The 18,685-nt window shown below is 41.3% G+C and overlaps 1 long non-coding RNA gene across 2 annotated transcripts in view; it reads left to right on the top strand.

Annotated features, from left to right (window-relative positions):
* Window positions 1-14,433, top strand: part of LOC145548916 (uncharacterized) — a 63,247-nt gene extending 48,814 nt beyond the window's left edge. For both annotated transcript variants that reach the window (XR_014084861.1, XR_014084860.1), the window contains exon 3: window positions 13,321-14,433. This is a non-coding gene — a long non-coding RNA (uncharacterized LOC145548916). The remainder of the gene's footprint in view (window positions 1-13,320) is intronic.
* Window positions 14,434-18,685: the final 4,252 nt, after the last annotated feature.

Below are 18,685 nucleotides of genomic sequence, written 5' to 3'. Positions count from 1 at the left end.
TTCTCAGCGTCTCTTCATGAACAGACTTCATTTTTGTGACCTTGTAAAGTTTGACAGGCATAAAAATACGATTCCTGAAATCTGACTGTCTGCCTGCCGCTACCCGCGCTCTGCGAGGCAGAATCGGGAGGCGGGGGGAAAGAACCAGTTCTTTGGGTGATAGAAGCAGTCATTTCAAAAGCTGACTCGAAGTCATGTGTTGTTCTTTCGCTCAACTTTGCATTTGCAAGACAAAAAATAAAAAAATGCAGGGAAACAGCATCTCAAGCATGCTAACCATTATGAGTTTTCCTAACTTCTGTGCCAGTTTCCCTTGCTTCTTTTATTTGGTTGATCGTAACTCGTGCTGGCGTTTGGTCCGGCTAATTGGAACAGAGCAGAGTCAAATGGGGTCCGCTGGGTCTGCAGCACTTCGTCCAATCTCTGCAATATTTTCTCTAACGTTGATGAATGCATCGTTCTCTGGATTAATAAGAGTTTTACCACAAGAAGCTAAAGGTAGAAAACGCATCACTGCTGGGCCTGCATCTGCAGCCTCTCGGTATAGATTTAATACTTAAACATTAGAAGCTGAACTCAAATAACACATAATTTCACACTAGAGCTACCTTTGGCTATAATTGCAGCCCCAAGTCTTCTAGTTTGCCTCTACCAGATTTGCGCATGTCCACAAAAATCTAGCAATTAATGATTAAAAACCAGGAGCTTGAATACAAGGAAACCAGATTGACTCATTAGGGAGAATGTGGATCAGCTGTGGAAGAAGGAAATCAGGAAAACTAAGGAACGAATCTATTTGTTTAGAGTTGCACTCTAAAAAGAAAATAGTTGAACTTCTATAGGTAACAAGCAATTCACTTAAGTTTATCCAACTGAATTTATTAAGTTTATCCAATTCAATATATTGTAATCATCCAACTCAATTTGTTAATTTATTTTTAACAAATTTATTAAGATTACAGATTACAGATCTGTAATCCACTTCCTCTCCACCTTCTCCAGATCGTCCTTCCCGGCACTCCGTGAAGGAGCTCGGCTGATTGCCTCGGCCGATGGCTGCGAGGTGGAGAGGGGAAGATGATCGGCTGCGTCGGGAGAAAGTGGGCCGAGTGTTGCTCTTTTTTTTCTCGCACCCCCTCCTGCAAATTTTAGATTTAGGGGGGTTTCAGATGTTCACTTCGCTGCTGCAGCAGCAGCTGCTGCAGAAAGAGCGAACAGGGAACAGGAGAGGGAAAATAAACCAACACTTAAACCCGGAGTTTGCACAAGTTCTGTTTGTAGCAGACAGCGGAGCTGTTTGAGATGGTGTCAGAGGGCTTAGAGGTTTTATTAGATCCAGATCTCAGTCCTACTCCTGTTTCTTTGTATTCCTTCAAAAATAGCAGCAGCTTTGACTCCAGTTACCCCTGGTTACATAATCATTACTAACGAGCCAATTAAGCGAGGGAGTAATGACCAAACAAAACCGCTAAATGACAATTTTGCTATCTCATCCATTATGACTACAGTCCTTTTATCTCATGTAGCAATAATTATGCCATCACGGTATATAGGCGATGTTAATTTCCTTTCATATTAAAAGTAATTTCAGGAATCCATCTGAAGACCACCTACTTGTTGCTCACATCATGACTCACGGTTCAAAGCCACTCAGGCACTGAATGAAACCGCCAGTGATGTTGTTCTTTCCTCCTTTTCCCGTCTGCAAAACGGACGTGATGCGCGGTGACCCTGTTCAGACCCGCCATTAAAACGGAAGACAGACTAAACCCCGACTTATTAAAACCCGTCTTGAGTGATCCGATCTCGGTTAATTAACTGAGACTGATTACATTTTTTTTTGGAGACCTGAGTTCATATTCAACATCCACACACAGGCCTAATGAGTGCAGGACGTGTGGAATGAATGAATGAATGAATGAATGAATGAATGAATGAATGAATGAATGAATGAATCACTAAAGTCGAATCTGTCTGACATGACGAAACATCATCTCTTATTTTAACAGGAGCTGTATGGGGATCCATAAGCAGCTGCTTTTTTTATTTTTTTACAATGGTGGGTGTTTATTTTTATCTCTCATATAAAAGATTGGATTTCTCTAAATTCAATCCAAAAGTAAAAAAAAAAGAAAACAAATTGTTATCATGTGTGCCAACTGATGTGAAGAGAGATGCTTTTATCCGTTTATGTTTCATTCTCATTCAGTTGTTGGCATGACTTAAAAATCCTTTATTGTCAAAAAACAATAATGTTGGCTGATGTTGCTGCTGCCACATTACCATCTCCTCTCCGTGTTGATCCAGTCGGCTGGCCGCTCACTCTGTGGTCCCGTGTTAACAGATCAGCCTCAGATTGATGCCTACTGGACTGTTGTTGAGGACAACAGAGGAAATAAAAGAGAGCCCTGCTAATGTCTCCCCTCCCTCTCAGGTTTTCTACTCTCCTCTCTCTTTTTTAACCGTCTTCCCCCCGCTGTCCTTTCAGTCTTTTAGCCGCTGTGATTTGTGGAGGCAGACAGCAGCGATTGGGGAGGAGGCAACTTCAGGGTAGACTTCTGCTAAAGGAGGAGAAGAAAAAAGATGGGACGGAAGGAGAGGCGGGCAGGGACAGAGGGCACACGGCTTGGTAAATAAAGGGATGCGAGTTGGAGAGCAAGCCGGACACGCTGTGCCAACATGTGTGTGTGTGCGTGTGCGTGTGTGTGTGTGTACACGGCCGGGTGTTTGTGCAGAGTCGGTAAATCTGCACGCCGCAGCCTGTGAGAGCTGTGCTGTGAATCCCCTCTCACAGATGGACTGTTGCAAACACACAGCAGCGCTCATTCATATTAATGAGCCAAATCTATACGATGAAAATTTAATGCCAACAATTTGTGACTCGCCGCCAAGTGAATATCAAAGTGCACAATTAGAGGAGGATCAGGGATGCAGGAGCGTGTGGGCTGGGTGCAGATGTGTGGCGAGTGGAAGGAAAATCCACCACGAAATGGTCTTGGTAAGGCGCAAGACTCAGTTTTCAGCAAGATGTGTCCTCTCCAGGTAGCATGGTAACAAGATGCAATCCTATTTTGCAAAAATAATGCTGTAAATTATTTGTTTTTCTTTGGTCAAAGCATAAGCAAAGTTTTTTTTAAAAATACTTTTAATTAAGGATTTTATTTGCATAGAAAGAAAAGGAACTGTGTAATTTAGGGTGTGAGAGTCCTTGAAGAAACACTGTGAGAGAAGATTCACAGCTATCCACATTTAGATAATTTACCCCTTGGAGGCCACAAAGACACAAAAACTGTGACAAATTCATGGTAAGGAATCACTCAAAGGTCTTTTGTTTCCGCTCTTTGTTCTTGAACAGGCAGCTGGCAAACTGGCACCACCCATTAGGTTGGAGTGTTGTGAGAGAAACGCTGCGGACCGACCGGTTCAGGAGCTTAAAATGGGTTCATGTCGGTGCGTGTAGTTCCTTTCCAAAAAAATTGACGTCTTGCACAATGCACAGGATGATTAGAAAATGACTCAATTATGGTTTATTTTTTTGGCGTGTCCTGTCCAGTGCTGCAGCATTGTCTGAGTGCAAAGGCCCAACAGATTTAGTTTCATAAGTGGAGCATTATAGCATTTGCTCCATATCACCCTGGCATAGTTGCTCCATGTCAAAAAATTGCTTGAGAAATTGGTTTGCATTTATTTCAAATGCAGAGATGTAAAAGAAAGACAAAAGAATAAAAGAAATGAAGTGAAGTGGAGCAAAAAGTTACGAGGCAAAGAGGTAGGTATGAATGGATGGGAGAAAGATCAAGATAATACAAGACAAACACCCTAAAAATCTGCTTCTATACCTACAGAAAGAGGAAAAAGAAACAGAAACGAGAAACCACGGCGACAAACAACACCAGCAGGTATGAGAAGTAAATCACAAGATTCAGGAATGACGTGCTTTGTTCATTTTGTGCCTACCACCAGGTGGTACATGTGAATAATACTGAGTGTAGAGAGGAGAAGAAGAAGAAGAGATCAGGAATACCTGATGTTGCTCTGCAGCTGAATACAATCTGTGAAGAAGAAGAGTTCTCTGTCTACTCATGCTTCTAACTCGGCCTGCCTTCCAAACATAACAGTACAGATGACACCAAAGATTAGAAATCTTTGGCAACAATGTGCATCTGTGCAACTTCACCTTAACAACGCAATCAAGACAAACGTGGAGCATAGAGATGCGACAGGAACTTGGCCGCCTGTAAACCCCCCTGGATGACAAAATATTCTAGAATATTCAGCAAGTCAACGACCCCAAACGCAGCAGCAAAATCTGCAAAACAATGGCTGAGAAAGTAAAAAGAGTTCATGTGTTGCAGCGGCCCAGCCAAAGCCCAGCCTCATGTTGAGGTCTGGGACCGAAGAGAGCTTTGCTGTAACAAATCTCTGGAAGCCTTTATAAACTGAAGCAGTGCTGTAAAAGAAATGGGCAGCAAAAATATGAGAGAGCGATAAAGTCACAGAGAAATGACAACTGAGGGATTGCTGCTAATGATTTGTTCTTTCTGTTGGGTGTTTTGATGAAGGATGGACTTTAATAAATGCCCTAAGACATAAAACCCTTAAAATGAAAAGTGTACTTTCCTTCCCAGGCCTGCATCAGGTGTGTGTGTGTGTTTGCTAGTGGATAGTATTGTGTTGGATTTCATAAAATTTTCTCGCGTCTGAGCAAAGAGTCACTGAGTCGCTATTTCCCTCCCAACAACAGCACCAAAAATAAACTGTCAGGAAGTTGTTCAGATGAAGGAATATGAAGTGAAATTACTGTGTGTGTGTGTGTGTGTGTGTGTGTGTGTGTGGGGGTGTGTGTGTGTGTGTGTGTGTGCGTGTGTGTGAGTGAGGTTTTTTTTTTTTACAGGTGTGTGTAAGCCTTCCACCTGTGTTTGTTCTTCCCAGTGTGTCACACCGCGGCACGCTTATGCAGCTATTTGGCAGTGACGGCTGCTCCCATGTCAAAACACACACACACACACACATACGCACACCTGATACCCAATCCAATATCAGTCTAAACGAGACGAGTGGACCGCGCCGCACTCCTCGTCACTGTCACCGCAGCGTTAGGAAGCGCTCGGAGAATAGGAGTGTGGGATTGAAGGAGAGAGGAAGAAGGGAGGCCAGGAGAGTGGATGCTGCTCATTGGCAGCGTTATTCCCCCTGCAGAAAATGGCTGCCTCCATTAAGTCACTAATGATCCCTGGATTGTGCCGTGCCGGAGTCAGAGAGAGGCACCGAAATGTCTGAGCTGGAGGGAGGAGGGGAATGATGCAGAGAAGAGGTGAAATTATGAAGTGAGTGGATATAAAAAAAAACAAAGAAGTAGAAGGAGAAAGAGGAGATGGAAAGGAAGGAAGCAGTGAGATGAAGAATTTCCTCTCAGAGATGAACAAAATGGTGGTATTAGCAGAATCCATCCATCCATCCAGCCAGGTAATGATATCTTCTGTAGTTTAATAGCAAACTTGTACATTTAGATTTCCACAAGTAACTTAAAACCCTCTAAATCTGAATCTGGATCTCACTTTTACTTGGACGAAGTATCAGAACCTCGACATCAGCATTCACCCCGTCACGTAGTCCAATGAGCGTGACATGACTGGACATGAATCCTGTCTCTGGGCACAAGAAACATGCACTCCGTCTCAAATCCACTGTAAAATGTAACCAGATTTACCATGTAGACTCTCATCAGGACGTGGACTAGAAAAGCGCCCATAATGATTACAAGGAAACCTTTTCGAAAAGGCAGAGGTGTCACTACAACTTCCTCTTTGAGACGCAAAACTTTAAAGGTTATCTGCTTCAACTTGAATGAGTTGCAAGAACTCACCTGTGTTTTTCCAACTCCAACCCAAAATAGCCTTAAATTAATCTCCGTCTATCCATGCCTCAGTAAGCGCCGAGAAGGCACAGACCCGTCCTCGAGCCAATCACCGCAGAGACCTGCTTACCGAGGAGCGGGTAAATGCCGCAGCAAGTTGTTTGATTTGAATTTGAATTTTAAAACATCTCCCCCCATTACGTTTTCCATTATTTAATCAATTATTCATGAAATCTACAAATGAGCAAGGGTGCTCTTATGCTGAGCAAACACTTGGACAGTACCAAACACCGTTTCTCCTTCGGTACATCAGCCTCGTCCTCGAGTGTCTCCAAAGGGCACTCAGACGAAGAAGAGGGGACAGGAAGGAGACGGGAGCAGGGAACACAAAGACGCTAAAAGAAATAGTTGCAGGAGCGAGAGGGGAAGCAGGAAAGGGTGGCAGATGGAGGATGGTGACAAAGGGGGCAACTGGGATGGGCAGAAGGAAGGAGGGGATACAGACAGACGATAGGACAGAGGGCAAACCGAGCTGAAGCAAGCAGGGCCAACCAAGCAGCATCTGTGATCAATAATATGCACACAGCGTTTAGGCTCCATCACAAAACTCTCTGACTTCCTGTTTCCACTGCCGTTTGCTTTCTAGAAGAACTGAAGTGCAGGGGGCAGTTTATGCCTCTCAGCCTCAAAGTGAGGCAGTCAGAGCCCCATATGAGTGACTTATGTAAGGGTTAGCTGACTTTATGGCTTGAGGGTTGTGTGTAGCAATAGTCTGACAATTTATTTTACAAAAACAGAACAGCAGTAAAGCAGTGCCTTATGTCTTTTCTTGCTAGTACCGGACATTGAAAGAGTTGTGGTGAAAAGCACGGCACAATGAATCTCTGAACCTCAGCCGGGAGTGGGGTTTTTTTTTTCTTTGCAGCATAGCCGTTCATTCATCTCCTTAATCGAACTCTAGTTTGTTCATCAAGAAAGTCTGGTTCACTTAGGAAGGCAAGTGGACCGAGGACTGCTCCAAAAGCAGGAAGTGAACTATAGCAACCAAAACAAACGCAGGAGCCTAACGCTACAGGGGGGAAATGGTTGTGTTCTTTTATAAAAGACAAAAGAGAAACATACAGCGGCAAAAATCTGATAAGACTAAATTTTTGTTTACGTTTTGTGAAGGAGGAAGTTTCGCTCTCGTCTTCTGAAGAAGCTTTTGTGTCATTTTCTTCAGTAGTTCTTGGTTCAGCGCCACCACAGGCAAGTAGGTAAATAGGTTTTCCAATTAGTTTGGCTCATCTGACACAGTGTAGTGTAAAAGTGAACCACACCACAGATGTAGAAATGTTGGTCCCCAATTGAACCTTTATTTCCAGGTAGAATATGTATTTTATCTACCAAAACACTGGTAGGTAATCTACAGTGGTAGTTTAATTTTCTCAGCTTTAATTTAATTCGTATTTTTTAGAAATGGGATGAGAATAAGCTACAGCCACGTTTATGATGTTGTTTATCCGCATCAGGACAGTTCGGTTTAGTGGACATGACTCAATGCGTAGTAATGGCGCCTGTAGATGCACAGGCTAGCGCTGCTAATAGGCCCAGTTCTATATATCGACGGGTTTAAACCTTTAGAACCGTAAACTTCTGAGTTATACTCCTTCTTGATTAATGATTCATAAACAGACATAGCTCAGAGAGAGGCTCACATCTGGAGGCTTAGGAAGGGAAAGATAATCTAGATTAGCAGATGAGAGCAGGTCTTTTGTATCACTACATTTCATAGCAAAGTTGAACTCTTTGGGGGAAGAAGACCCTGTGCTAAGATCCAAAAGAAATCTGTCGTTTTCCGATTTTCCCATCGCTCTGTCTCCAGCCCGGTTCTGCCAAGATAAAGACGGAGACGTAATGAGAAACTGTACAACACCGTGTCGTCCATCTGAGCCCCTGTTGCTTTGGTCAGCACACATTTTAAGCAAAGCCAAATAGATACTCTGATAAAATAAAGGAGAGGACAAGGGGGGCCTGGAGGATATTGAAAAAGCAACAAATGACCTTCTCAAAGTTGCATCTCCCCTCCCCTGCCTTGCCGTCTCCCTGTTTCCCACTCACTCACCCTCTAATGGTTATTTACCTTGCTGGAAAGGGCTTTGCTTTCTCACCAGAGGGATCGACAACGGGGCGTGAGCGAAAGCGGGGCAGCCTGCTTTTGGAGGACGGTGAAGGAGAGGCAAGAGAAGGAGGAATACATCACTTGGTGTCGGTCTCCCCGGCGACACCGAGCGCGCTTTCTGCTCTCCTTTATGGCTGTAGTAGAAGTGAAGGTTTGGAAAGAATTACATGTCAATATTTGTTCCCGCTGACTGGCTGGGTTGAAACAGATACTTTTCACGTTCTTGTTGTTTTTCCCCCACCCACTCAAGACAATTCGAGAGCTCTGGCTTTATTTGGGGTCGCGGGGGGAACTTTAGAGGGTCACACAGAAAAAGCCAGAAATGACGCGATAGTGAACAAGGTGACCAAGGGATGGAAAGGAGCATTAGTGATGCTGACAAATAGTGATTTTAAAGCTGCAGAAGGAGAGAAAGCAGAGTGGACATTTCCCATAGCAAGTCATCGAAATACAAACAATGACTGGAGTCATCGTCCAGGGCCTCTGGTCCTCCGTCTCATTGACTGCAGGCCGTATCGTCTGGACGAGCGGTTATTGCTCTTGAACCACAGCCTGTTCCTGCCTGGAAACGGCATCGTCTGAGCACTTTTGTTTTTACTGTATTCAGCGAGGAGAGTGGCAAGAAGAAGAAGAAGAAGAAGAAGAAGAAGAAGAAGAAGAAGAAGAAGAAGAAGAAGAAGAAATGCCTTCTGACACCATGCGGCTCTTTGTCTCATATTTTCAGGACTAAATTGTGACAAGGTTTACTTTCTAATATTTGCTTTCCTGATGTCAACAATGCTTCTCCAACAACAGGATTTAGAAAATGACATTACAGCACCTTGTTAAAAGGATCCACAACGAGTTGAACATGTTACAGTTTTCCTGTTAGACTGAAAGTTTTTTTTATACATAAAAACTTAGAGTTACATTTCTTTATTGTACCGAACGTTACTTATTGTGTCATTTACCTGGGAAGCTCAAACACCATGGGAATGTCCGTATGATAATGTTTTTAAATGTATAAAAACAAAAAATGTTCAAGTATTTTTAATGTGTTGGTTTTACATCTGGAGCAAATGTTTATTGTTCAAACTGTATTCCTTAAACATTATGAAAGTCTAAATTACTATTTTTGTGTTAGGATTAATATTTTTGTAGTGTTCTGCAATATTTATTTATAAAAAATTTATTTGGCAAGGTTCAAAAAATGCAAAAATTATTATATTTTATCACTAGTAATTCAGGCAGGGTAAAAGCTACAATAGAGCCGACACCAGGATGTCGTTCTTTGACATCTTACTTTTACAGAAGTACTGAAAGTTTGCACTTTTAGTACTTTTAGTGACAAAAAACATATTTTTGTGTGTTTTTGTCAGGCGTGAATTAATTTTACCCCCTCGAGGGTGTAAGATATTAAGAAAATGGATTATCCGTCCGTAGAAAATAAAATGGGGAAAGTGGTTCCAAAATGTCACCTGCATCTGCTTGGTATGGTGCCACTTAAGATTTAGAAATATGGCACTTTGTTTATCCTACTACCTTTTTAACAAGGTTCCCGTTACAGTCATGGTTTGAGTTCATTTAAACGCGTCACAATAAGGATTTTGATAATGAAACTAAGCGTTTCAAGACTTTATTGGGAGACCAAAACCTGAACTCACACTGAACCAATGAGTGTTTACAGAGCTGAGACTGATTACTGAGCAGGTGAGGAGATTAACAGATGAGAAGCAGCTGTGGGAATGTTTGAAACTAATTCAGGAAAGGAAGTGCAAACTTAGAGAGCTCTGTCCTCAGCAGTAGCATGATATTGTCAGGATACCCAGAGAAAGAGGTTGTAAATGTCCAGTTCCCGTCACCAGCTGATTTCTTGTTGCCATTCTTTGCTTCAACAAAAATCCAACCTGACCCAGACGATGTCGACTCTCAAAAAGAGACGAGTTTGGATTGATTAAATTGATTAAATTGAAAGCTAACGGGAAGTGGAAAGACCCGGTTTGTTTCCAGGTAGCTCCAGCTCTACCACCATGACCGATTGCTTCCTTTTTCACCCGAGAAGCATCGTGTACCTCTGCCGACGACAACAAAACACGATGGTTACGAGACAAAAGCAATGCTTCCTGGGTTCCCGTATACCAGAATGAGCGTTGGCAAATCTTTTCACAATTTGCCAAAAGCTAACGACGAAGAACAAAAGGTCAAATCTGTGCCACGCTTTTTCCACTTCCATCAAAACATAAAAAACAAGCAACAAACTTTATCTGTACTCGTAATTACTCGATCTCAGATAATTTAATATGCATCCTTCTTTCCTGTGATGCCTTTCCCACCAAGTCAGAGTTTCGCTCTAATTTAATTCTGAGCATTATTTCTGGAGACAATCGAACTTAATGGGCCTCCATGCTGGGAGGCAAGACGAGCCTCGTGAATTAGAATCCAGACTGCAATCACTTAAATGGTACCTGTGGACTCCGAGCTTCAGAGTACAAGTCTAAAAACAAAATCACATTTAATAACAGGAACAAGGTTTCCTAATGAGGTAAAGATGGTTTGTTTTTTTTCCTGAAATTTTAATTAGAAACGTTTGCGATGTCTAAACGCGTCGACGAGGAAATAGAGTAACTCGGTACGCGTCCTTGGATTATTCATACGTATTTTATATGGGAATGGTCACCTGAGGTCAGTCAAGTCCTGCAACAGAAAGTGAGTTATTGTGATACTTATTTCACACCTTTTTGCTCTGAATGAGTGCTAATTCTTTTTTTTCCATCCACGGCTCTAATTAACCTTTATTGAAATTTTTTTGTTAATTCCAATCCAACAATCAAATGCTTTTGTTGCCAGAAGAATACAGCTGCCTCGCTGCCAATCAACATCATTGACAATCAGCATTATTGTCGCTTGATTTGAACGAGAGTCGACTTAAGAACACTTTTTAGTGGCTGATGAAGGCGATCGGAAGATTTGTGAAGAGAAAATCACGTTTGATCAACCTGAATGTGAGGGAAGTTTTCTTAATTCGGAGGCCTTGGGATGTGTTTTTGTTTTATTGTTCTGTAGTTGGTCTGCGGTTCCACTTTTGATGACTGCAGCACCACGAGGCGACTGAAATGTGTGGAAGAGTATTTTTATATAAATCTTGCACAGAGAGCAGTCGCACCAGTTTTTTGAAAGAATGGGATGATGCTTGTCACCAATTTTATCCTAAATATCTGTTATTTAGAGTTCTAGTATTTAGTTTGCCAAAGAAAGAATGAGTATACTTTGATTATATCACAGTGAAAAAAATGAACAATTCACTGATTAACTTGATTAAGATCCAGAACATCTTATTCTTATCACATTTCCTTAATCTTGATGTTGCACCCTTAAAAAGTCAAAACTCAAATTAGCTTTTGTGCAACTTTATTGAACAAAATCCACGGTTCGAGCACACAACGTGTGTAGTTTTCTCTTTCTCCGTAAGCAGGTCATGAGCTTTCAGCTCCCATCATGCATTGCTACATTTTTAAAGGGATATTATCATGACAGAAATTTATGAAATAAAAAAATAAAATTGTTTGTGCACATATTTAACCATAAACCAATTGAATTGTTCTAAATAAATACTAAATCAAATAAATGCTTGCCCAATGTGATCCATATACCTATTAATATCACATTCGTAACATGTTTTCAGGGCTCTACGTTGACATGTTGCTACAACATCCAAGAATACAACCTTGGAGAGTTTATAAACATTTACCATATTAAATTAACCCATTAAAAAGAAAGCGTATAAAAATTCATTATGATTTTTTGACAGCTGTTTCTACAGGAATCAGCCTTGAAGCAACCAGGTTGGCCTGTGGGTGGATGGTTTGGTAGATGACGCAATGGATGGATGGACAAACCATAATTGGAGAGCCGGATTTTTTTTTTCTCAGGATTTTTAAAGATTTTAACTTTGAACTCTGGTGGGGAAAAAAACAACTATTTGTGAAAAAGTCCTTTCATTTTTAAGCTGCAGTCCAACCTTTTTCTCTTTCATCCACTAGAGGGTCAAGATGAAGTGGTTCCCTGTGATTATATCTCCAGTGTGTGAGTCAGAGCGATCGGTCATGGTCTCACTGTCTGTGTCCTGAAAGCCCTTCTTTCTAGGACAGGGTGCCCTTTTCCAAATCGTGTAACCTTCACGTTATGAGAGGTGAATAGTTGTGCAACCCACTGTACTCGCTTTAAACGCTCACTTCAAAACACAACTCCAGGGGCTTCATTTGAGTATGGACACCACTTCACAGCCAACATCTGACCTTTAAAGCCTCAGATGTTTTTCTCTCCTCTCACATCTTTGCTGTTGCATATGCACATTGCCCCCACCCCCCCCCAACAGATTTAGACTGCAGACTTTAAAAGAAATGTTTCTAGTTTCTGTTTATTAAAACCAATTCAAATATGTATTTGTTTCACAATGAGACATTTCAATGACTGACCTTTATGAGAAGCCATTATGAAGTCTGTCCTTGCTGACGATGCTTTTAAAGTAAAACGTTGCTTCATCTGCCACAGGGTCATGTTTGTTGGATTAACATACGACCCAAAGTAAAGACTTTCTTGGACTTTTTCTGCACACTATTTTGTATTTGCGGTGAAACATAATGAAACAAAAGTAAAATAGATTGATGGGAAAATAAGTGTAATGAACTTCCACTGTATGTTCTAAGCAGAGAGTTTGTGTTTAATACAGCCAATGTGTTTTAACACTTTCATGCATGAATTATGATCCCTTGTGTCAGGATTAATATATATATATATATATATAATTTTTTTTTTCTTAAGGCATTAAAAAAAGGTAGAAAAAAAATTGTAAAAAAGATATATATTTTTTTAGGTGATCAATTGTAATTTTCTCCAAATACAAAGTTGTTATTTGAAAAATACATCAGTAGTGTTGTTCTTTAGTGGTTGATCTGATGTCATATTTTTTTTACCTGCAGGATTCGTCTACAGTAGAAGGAGGGACCGGGTCGGTCGCCATGCTTTTTTGTCTGTCGGCCATATTGGATTTAACAAAAATAATTTCTTGCATTTTCAGCTGATGGCCAGTAGTTGATAGTGTATTTTATGATGCACTAGTGTCCACTTCAGTGGTCTGTGTGCATTTATGACATAAAAATCCACAAGAAGCACAAGAGAATGGCTTTTAGAAAGCTGTCCGCTGTAGTGACCACTAGGAATGAAAAGGTTAAATTCTGGGTGCTTGAGGTCATTAAGGGCTAAATCAGGTAAAAACATCCATCCATGTATACCACTGTAACTGTTATCTCATTCGTCTTCAAAGAGTCGCTGTAGATGTCGACGCTGTGGGCAGGAAGGCTCTCTGGTAGCAGTCAGACTCGCAGTGAATCTGAAGAAACCCCTGACTGAAGACTGTAGCTGTACGATGGCCTCATGACTGTCGTGATGTCTGGGCAGCAGAGACGATACTCCACAGTAACACGTCCAGGACGACTCCTTCAGCTCTTAGCAAGCACCGCTAATTCACCTCTGAGTCGCTGGAGTTGGGGACATTTGATCCGTTACGATCAGTGGAGACACGATGAGATGGGAAAACATGTCCTTCATCTAACGGAGATGTGCGTTAACCTTCAAACCTTTCTGACCCGAGTCATGTAGCTGCAAGAGAAGTTTTACTTCTGAACTTTTAAAAAACATTTTAAAAAAAAAGAAAGAAAGATGCGTAAACGGTTTTCTCCCTGTCGTTATTCATGCATTTAGCAAACAAAATTAATTTTGGTAATCCTAATTGACATAAAACAGAAAAAAGTTCAGCTTAATTTAATATCAGTGGGAGAAGGAAAAAACTATATATGTCTTTTTTTTCTAAAGTGAATGTTAATATATGGTTCCGACTGTATGACCACTTGATTACTTTACTTCACATATGGCTGATGTAGATGCTGTTTCAAGTTGCATTTTAATTTTTTTTTTTCTACAGGTTTTCATTTTTCCCCTCAGTAGTTGCATCTGTTCAGGATAATTGGACAACAGTAATCTTGTGCACCAAGCACTCACTGTTCAATATTCCCATATGGAGACTAATGCACCAGTTAAAAGTTGTTTTCTCATGAGAAAGAAACTGTAATCACAAGAAAGAATCTTTTTTTTGTGTTTGTTTTGGGTTTTTTTTTTTCTATGAAGGAATCAGGTTGACCTCTGCATCTCTGCCAGGGTTTTTTTTTCTTTTTTGGAGGAAATAACCGTTGCTGGCTTATCACCCCCGTCCTAGAGAGATTGTACGCCACCAAGTCCAGGCAGCCATACGATTTTAATCTGTTCCTGATAGGGATCGTGCCAAGAAAAAAGAGAAGAAAACGCTGTTAATATTACAGCAGGCTGGAGCAATCACATAATATTACAGCGGCAACGAAAAGAGCAATCATCAAAAGCGTATTGGGGGTATAAAAAAAAAAAAAAGCAAAGAAAAAAATTCATAAACAAAGATGCAAAGGTGTCTTATTACAGATCTTCAGGGAGGACAATGGATTTACAGCAGCAGTGTGTGACTGTCTTCTAAATACTGGCAGCATGGAGGCACTGAAGAAAACATCTGCCAACGAGGCTTTGATAGAGGAGCTACTACTGACCCCGGAAAGGTGAAAGAAACTCCAAATCAGACAGACACATGGACAACACATGGATTAAAAAACCTGCGCCAAAATCGCAATCTAACGCAGGCCAGAGAGCATTCCTTTGCATAAAATGTGCTTATATTTAGCAGAAGGTGAACTTTTAACCAGAGATCCAGTCTGAGTTCAAAAATCATTACGCTGTTTTTTTAATTTTTTGTTTTGTTTTTGGTGGGGAGTTGAACTTCAAATGCAGAACAATGAGCAAATACTTAAAAAAAAGAGTCGGGGAAATTACACGTGAACTTCTTCACCCCGTCTGGTAAGCAGATTATTCTGAGACTCTTGGCTCAAAGATTCGTCCCTTTCACACACAAATGGAAAAACTGGCAATAAAACATTGTTTCTCGTCAAATTGTTCAGATTTGGTGGCTTGGTCGTAGACGCAGCCATTTCCTCTGGAACCAACATTTTCTTTTTTTGAAGAAGAAGAAGAAAGTGTTTGTTTTTCTGCTGTCGTGAATAGTTAAGTTACAACAATTACCTAAATGTTTTACATCTAAGTGCTCCAGCAGATTTCACAATTATCTTATTTATTAAACAAAGATGAAGCCAAAATGATGGAATAAAGCGTTTTCCGTATGACGTTTTCTTTTCTCACCTCATTTCCTCTCTAAATGAGTTTATTCGGGTTTACAGACCTTTGTTTCTACACAGGCCTTTTTAGGAAAAGATTAACCCATTTCAGTGAATTATGAACATGAATCTTCTCATTAAAACTCTGGATAGTAAAAAAAAATCTAACTCACCTCAATAAGATATTAAGTATAATACTCTGAGTTAGGAAATGTGACAGATTATTCAGATACTTGCACACAAAGTGCTTCCAGCCCCTTCAAAAGACTTTAAGTTACAGTTACAATCACATATTGTGGGAGGGGTCAGGATTGCAAAATGCGGTTCAGGAAAAGTTTCCTTGGTCCGTTTGAGCATCAAACTGTGAAACGTTTTCAACAGAATGAAGAAATGTCACATCATGAAGTGATTTTCTAAAACGGCTTAAACAATGGCTCAAAACAGAATTCAATTTTTATATTATCATCTTTGAATTAAACAGTTTTCTTGTATTAATAGGGTGAGACCAGCTTTTTATCATTTCTACCACTATTGACCTTTTTTTTGTAAATATCTTGTGTGTCAATTTCCTTTTCTTTATTATTATTTTTTTTACCATCATCCTTGCCGGGGACTTCAGGTGAAAATTGGCCCCAGTGGCTAAATCTGTTCACATGGCATTTTTAATGTACTCATGTTGATTAATATGCATTGTGAAATAAATTCACTCATTTTAGCAGAGCAGGACCGAGTTAAAAACTAATTCTTGCTTTAGCAGAATTGGCACATACACTTTTTTATTTAACTTTTATTTTTCCAGGATTAAAAACCCATTAAGATTTAAACCCCCACCCAAAACCGCGTAGTTAAAATAAAATGTCAAGCTGTAAAAAAACAAGTACATGTCATTGAATCGGGCTCAGGAGTTTTTAGCTTAGCTTCGTCTCTGTCACTGTGTCTGTATGTGAAAATCTTCAAACTGAAAGAAGGCAAGTGAAATCTGAGTTATCAGTTTTTACTACAGGAAATGGGTGTAAAAAATGTGTTTTTTTGTTGTCTGGGTGAAGTGACCCTCAAGCCATAAGGTCCCTCGTCGTACTCCGGCTAATGAATTTATTGTCAGGATTGCTGCAAAGTTCAGGTGCCACATCACAGATGACTGATTACACCAGACTGATGAACCTACAAAGACAAAGCGCTCTTGAAACGTATCACCTGCAGAATGAGACTGATTGGCAGGCTTATTAAGAAGCTCAGGTGCGTGGTGGCGCTGTCCTTAATGAACGGGTCTGAAGGGGTGTCAGATGCCCATCAGGGGCACAAAGGAGGGCTGACAAGGCTTGGCCGTCCCATCAGTCATAGGGCGGCAGGGGGTCAGAGGTGACCCTGGCACCCCATCTGGCTCAGACTACACAGAAAGGAGAGACGGCGGCGGGGGGGCTGCTGGTTTACTGAAAATTGTGATGGAAGTGGTGTCATTTCTGGCTTTATAAAGATGAATGCAGCCTGGCGAAAGCACCAAAAGAAGAAGAAAAAAAATCAGAGAAAAGGCAGGTGGATATGAACATATGCTTCGTCTATAATCTCTGCGGTGTAAGAAAAGCAATCTACACATGTATCCACTTGTGCAAACAGACACGTCCCCTCGCAGAAGGTTGGGGTCATGGGTGATCTGTCACCCGGCGCACCTCGATCATAACAGATGGGCGCAGTCACTCCGGTGCACGCGTCCACGCGCGCGCGCACGCTGGAGTCCCAGCGAGGCTGGCAAGGTCCTGACCTGTGTGATCAGGCCTGCAGACCAGGCAGGCATATGGGCCAGGAACCCCCCACCCCACCCCCCTCACCCCCCGGGGGCACTGAGTCGGAGACGGAACGGATTGGCACCGTTAGAGAATAAACACGCATAATTTACCCAGCTTTTAAGCCCACACATCTGTTTTTACACTTCAAATATTGTTTTTATTTTTTTTGTTTTTTTGTTTCTCTTACTCCCAAGATAAGCTCTTTCCTGTCAGTATCTGCCTCTTTGTTTGTTGCACGCTGTCATTGTTCCCTTTAACAGAGGAATATCAGCAATAATCTGACTGCTGTTGCTCTGGTAAAAGCCTGACCAGAGGAAGGATGTACATAGGTAGGCATGGCTGAGTCTGAATGGACAGAGGCTGGCTCGCACGCCGCAAACTGTGATATTTATATTCCACATCAGTGACTTTAATTCCTTCGTGCTAATTTTATGCAGCCACTTTGTTTTTTGCCACAGGGTTGTAAAACTGGCAGATGGCGTAAAACAACCGGAGCCCGTTCCTCCCTGAACTCGTCTCTTACTTAACATATAAGGACGCGTTTCGATCGCCTTGCGAAAATGATTCGCAGCCCTTTGAACTTTTTCCCGTGTTGTCATGTTGTCACATTGCGAAACTTAAATGTGTTTTGTTATATATTGTTTTCAGCTGTTTTCTTTGGAAACATGTTGTGGGTTTTTTGGGGGGGTTTTTTGCCTCCGTCCAGCTGGTTGTACTGAAAAAAAATCTGACGCAACCAAACTGGCATTGGATTTCACCTTCATTGTAAAGAGAGTTGATTTTTGTGTGAATTAATCTCGGTGGGAATGCTGAGAAGTCCTCAGAGGCTTTTCTGAAGAACATCAGTAAACAAAAAGCATCATGAAGACAGAGGAGGCAGGTTTGGTAGAAAGTTGAGGGGAACAATAAAGCAGGCTTGAGTTATAAAATGATATCCAAAGCTGTAGCTGTTGCAAGTCATTTGTATATAAATACTTTGTGGTTGAATATGGGGTCATTTCTCTTTTTTATTAGTTTTGTATTTAACATTTCTCGTGTTTTTATGATTGTTGTTGCCTCAGAAGTGAGCGCTCCTACATGTTTTTCGTTCGTAACAGTAAAAAGTTACTGCATCGTTTTGTCTCTTCTTCTTCTTCCCTTTTTCACCTGATTCACGGGTTTTTCGGAGCCACGTTCAAACACAGATGCCTGTTTAATTATACCTGAAGCTCAAGTTTGGCTGACCACTACAAGGAGGGGGATGCCTGCTTTGTGTTGTCAGACGGGTCGTATTAAAGCGAGCAACACCCATCAAGACCAATTAAAAGGACAACATGAACATCTGGCTACTTGGAAGCAACGTATGAAGAAGTGGGGAAACTTTTGCACAACTCTGTGGCTGCTGCCCAGAAGATAACTGCTTCTTCTGGTAGGAGAAATCACAGCCCGTTGCTGTTAGTGTTGCAATCTTAGCTTTCCTGTTCCACGTTTCACGTGCAGACCCGTCAGTCATAGCGGTGCGCTTGGCAGAAAGAGATGAAGCTCCCAGTTTCCCTCTGCTGATAAAACCGTGTTTTTTCAAAACGGCTCTTTATGGAGGTGGAGATGAGCCCAGAGCCGGTCTGAGCGAGTCCAAGCCGAGTTCCCTTCTCTTGCTCTTGTTGTTTTGGAGGAATGT

Source organism: Poecilia reticulata, chromosome 18, assembly GCF_904066995.2.
Source record: "Poecilia reticulata chromosome 18, P_reticulata-male-v2, whole genome shotgun sequence".
Taxonomy (NCBI): domain Eukaryota; kingdom Metazoa; phylum Chordata; class Actinopteri; order Cyprinodontiformes; family Poeciliidae; genus Poecilia; species Poecilia reticulata.
Note: the sequence above shows the minus strand (reverse complement) of the source record. Positions and strands in the feature narration are given on the sequence as shown.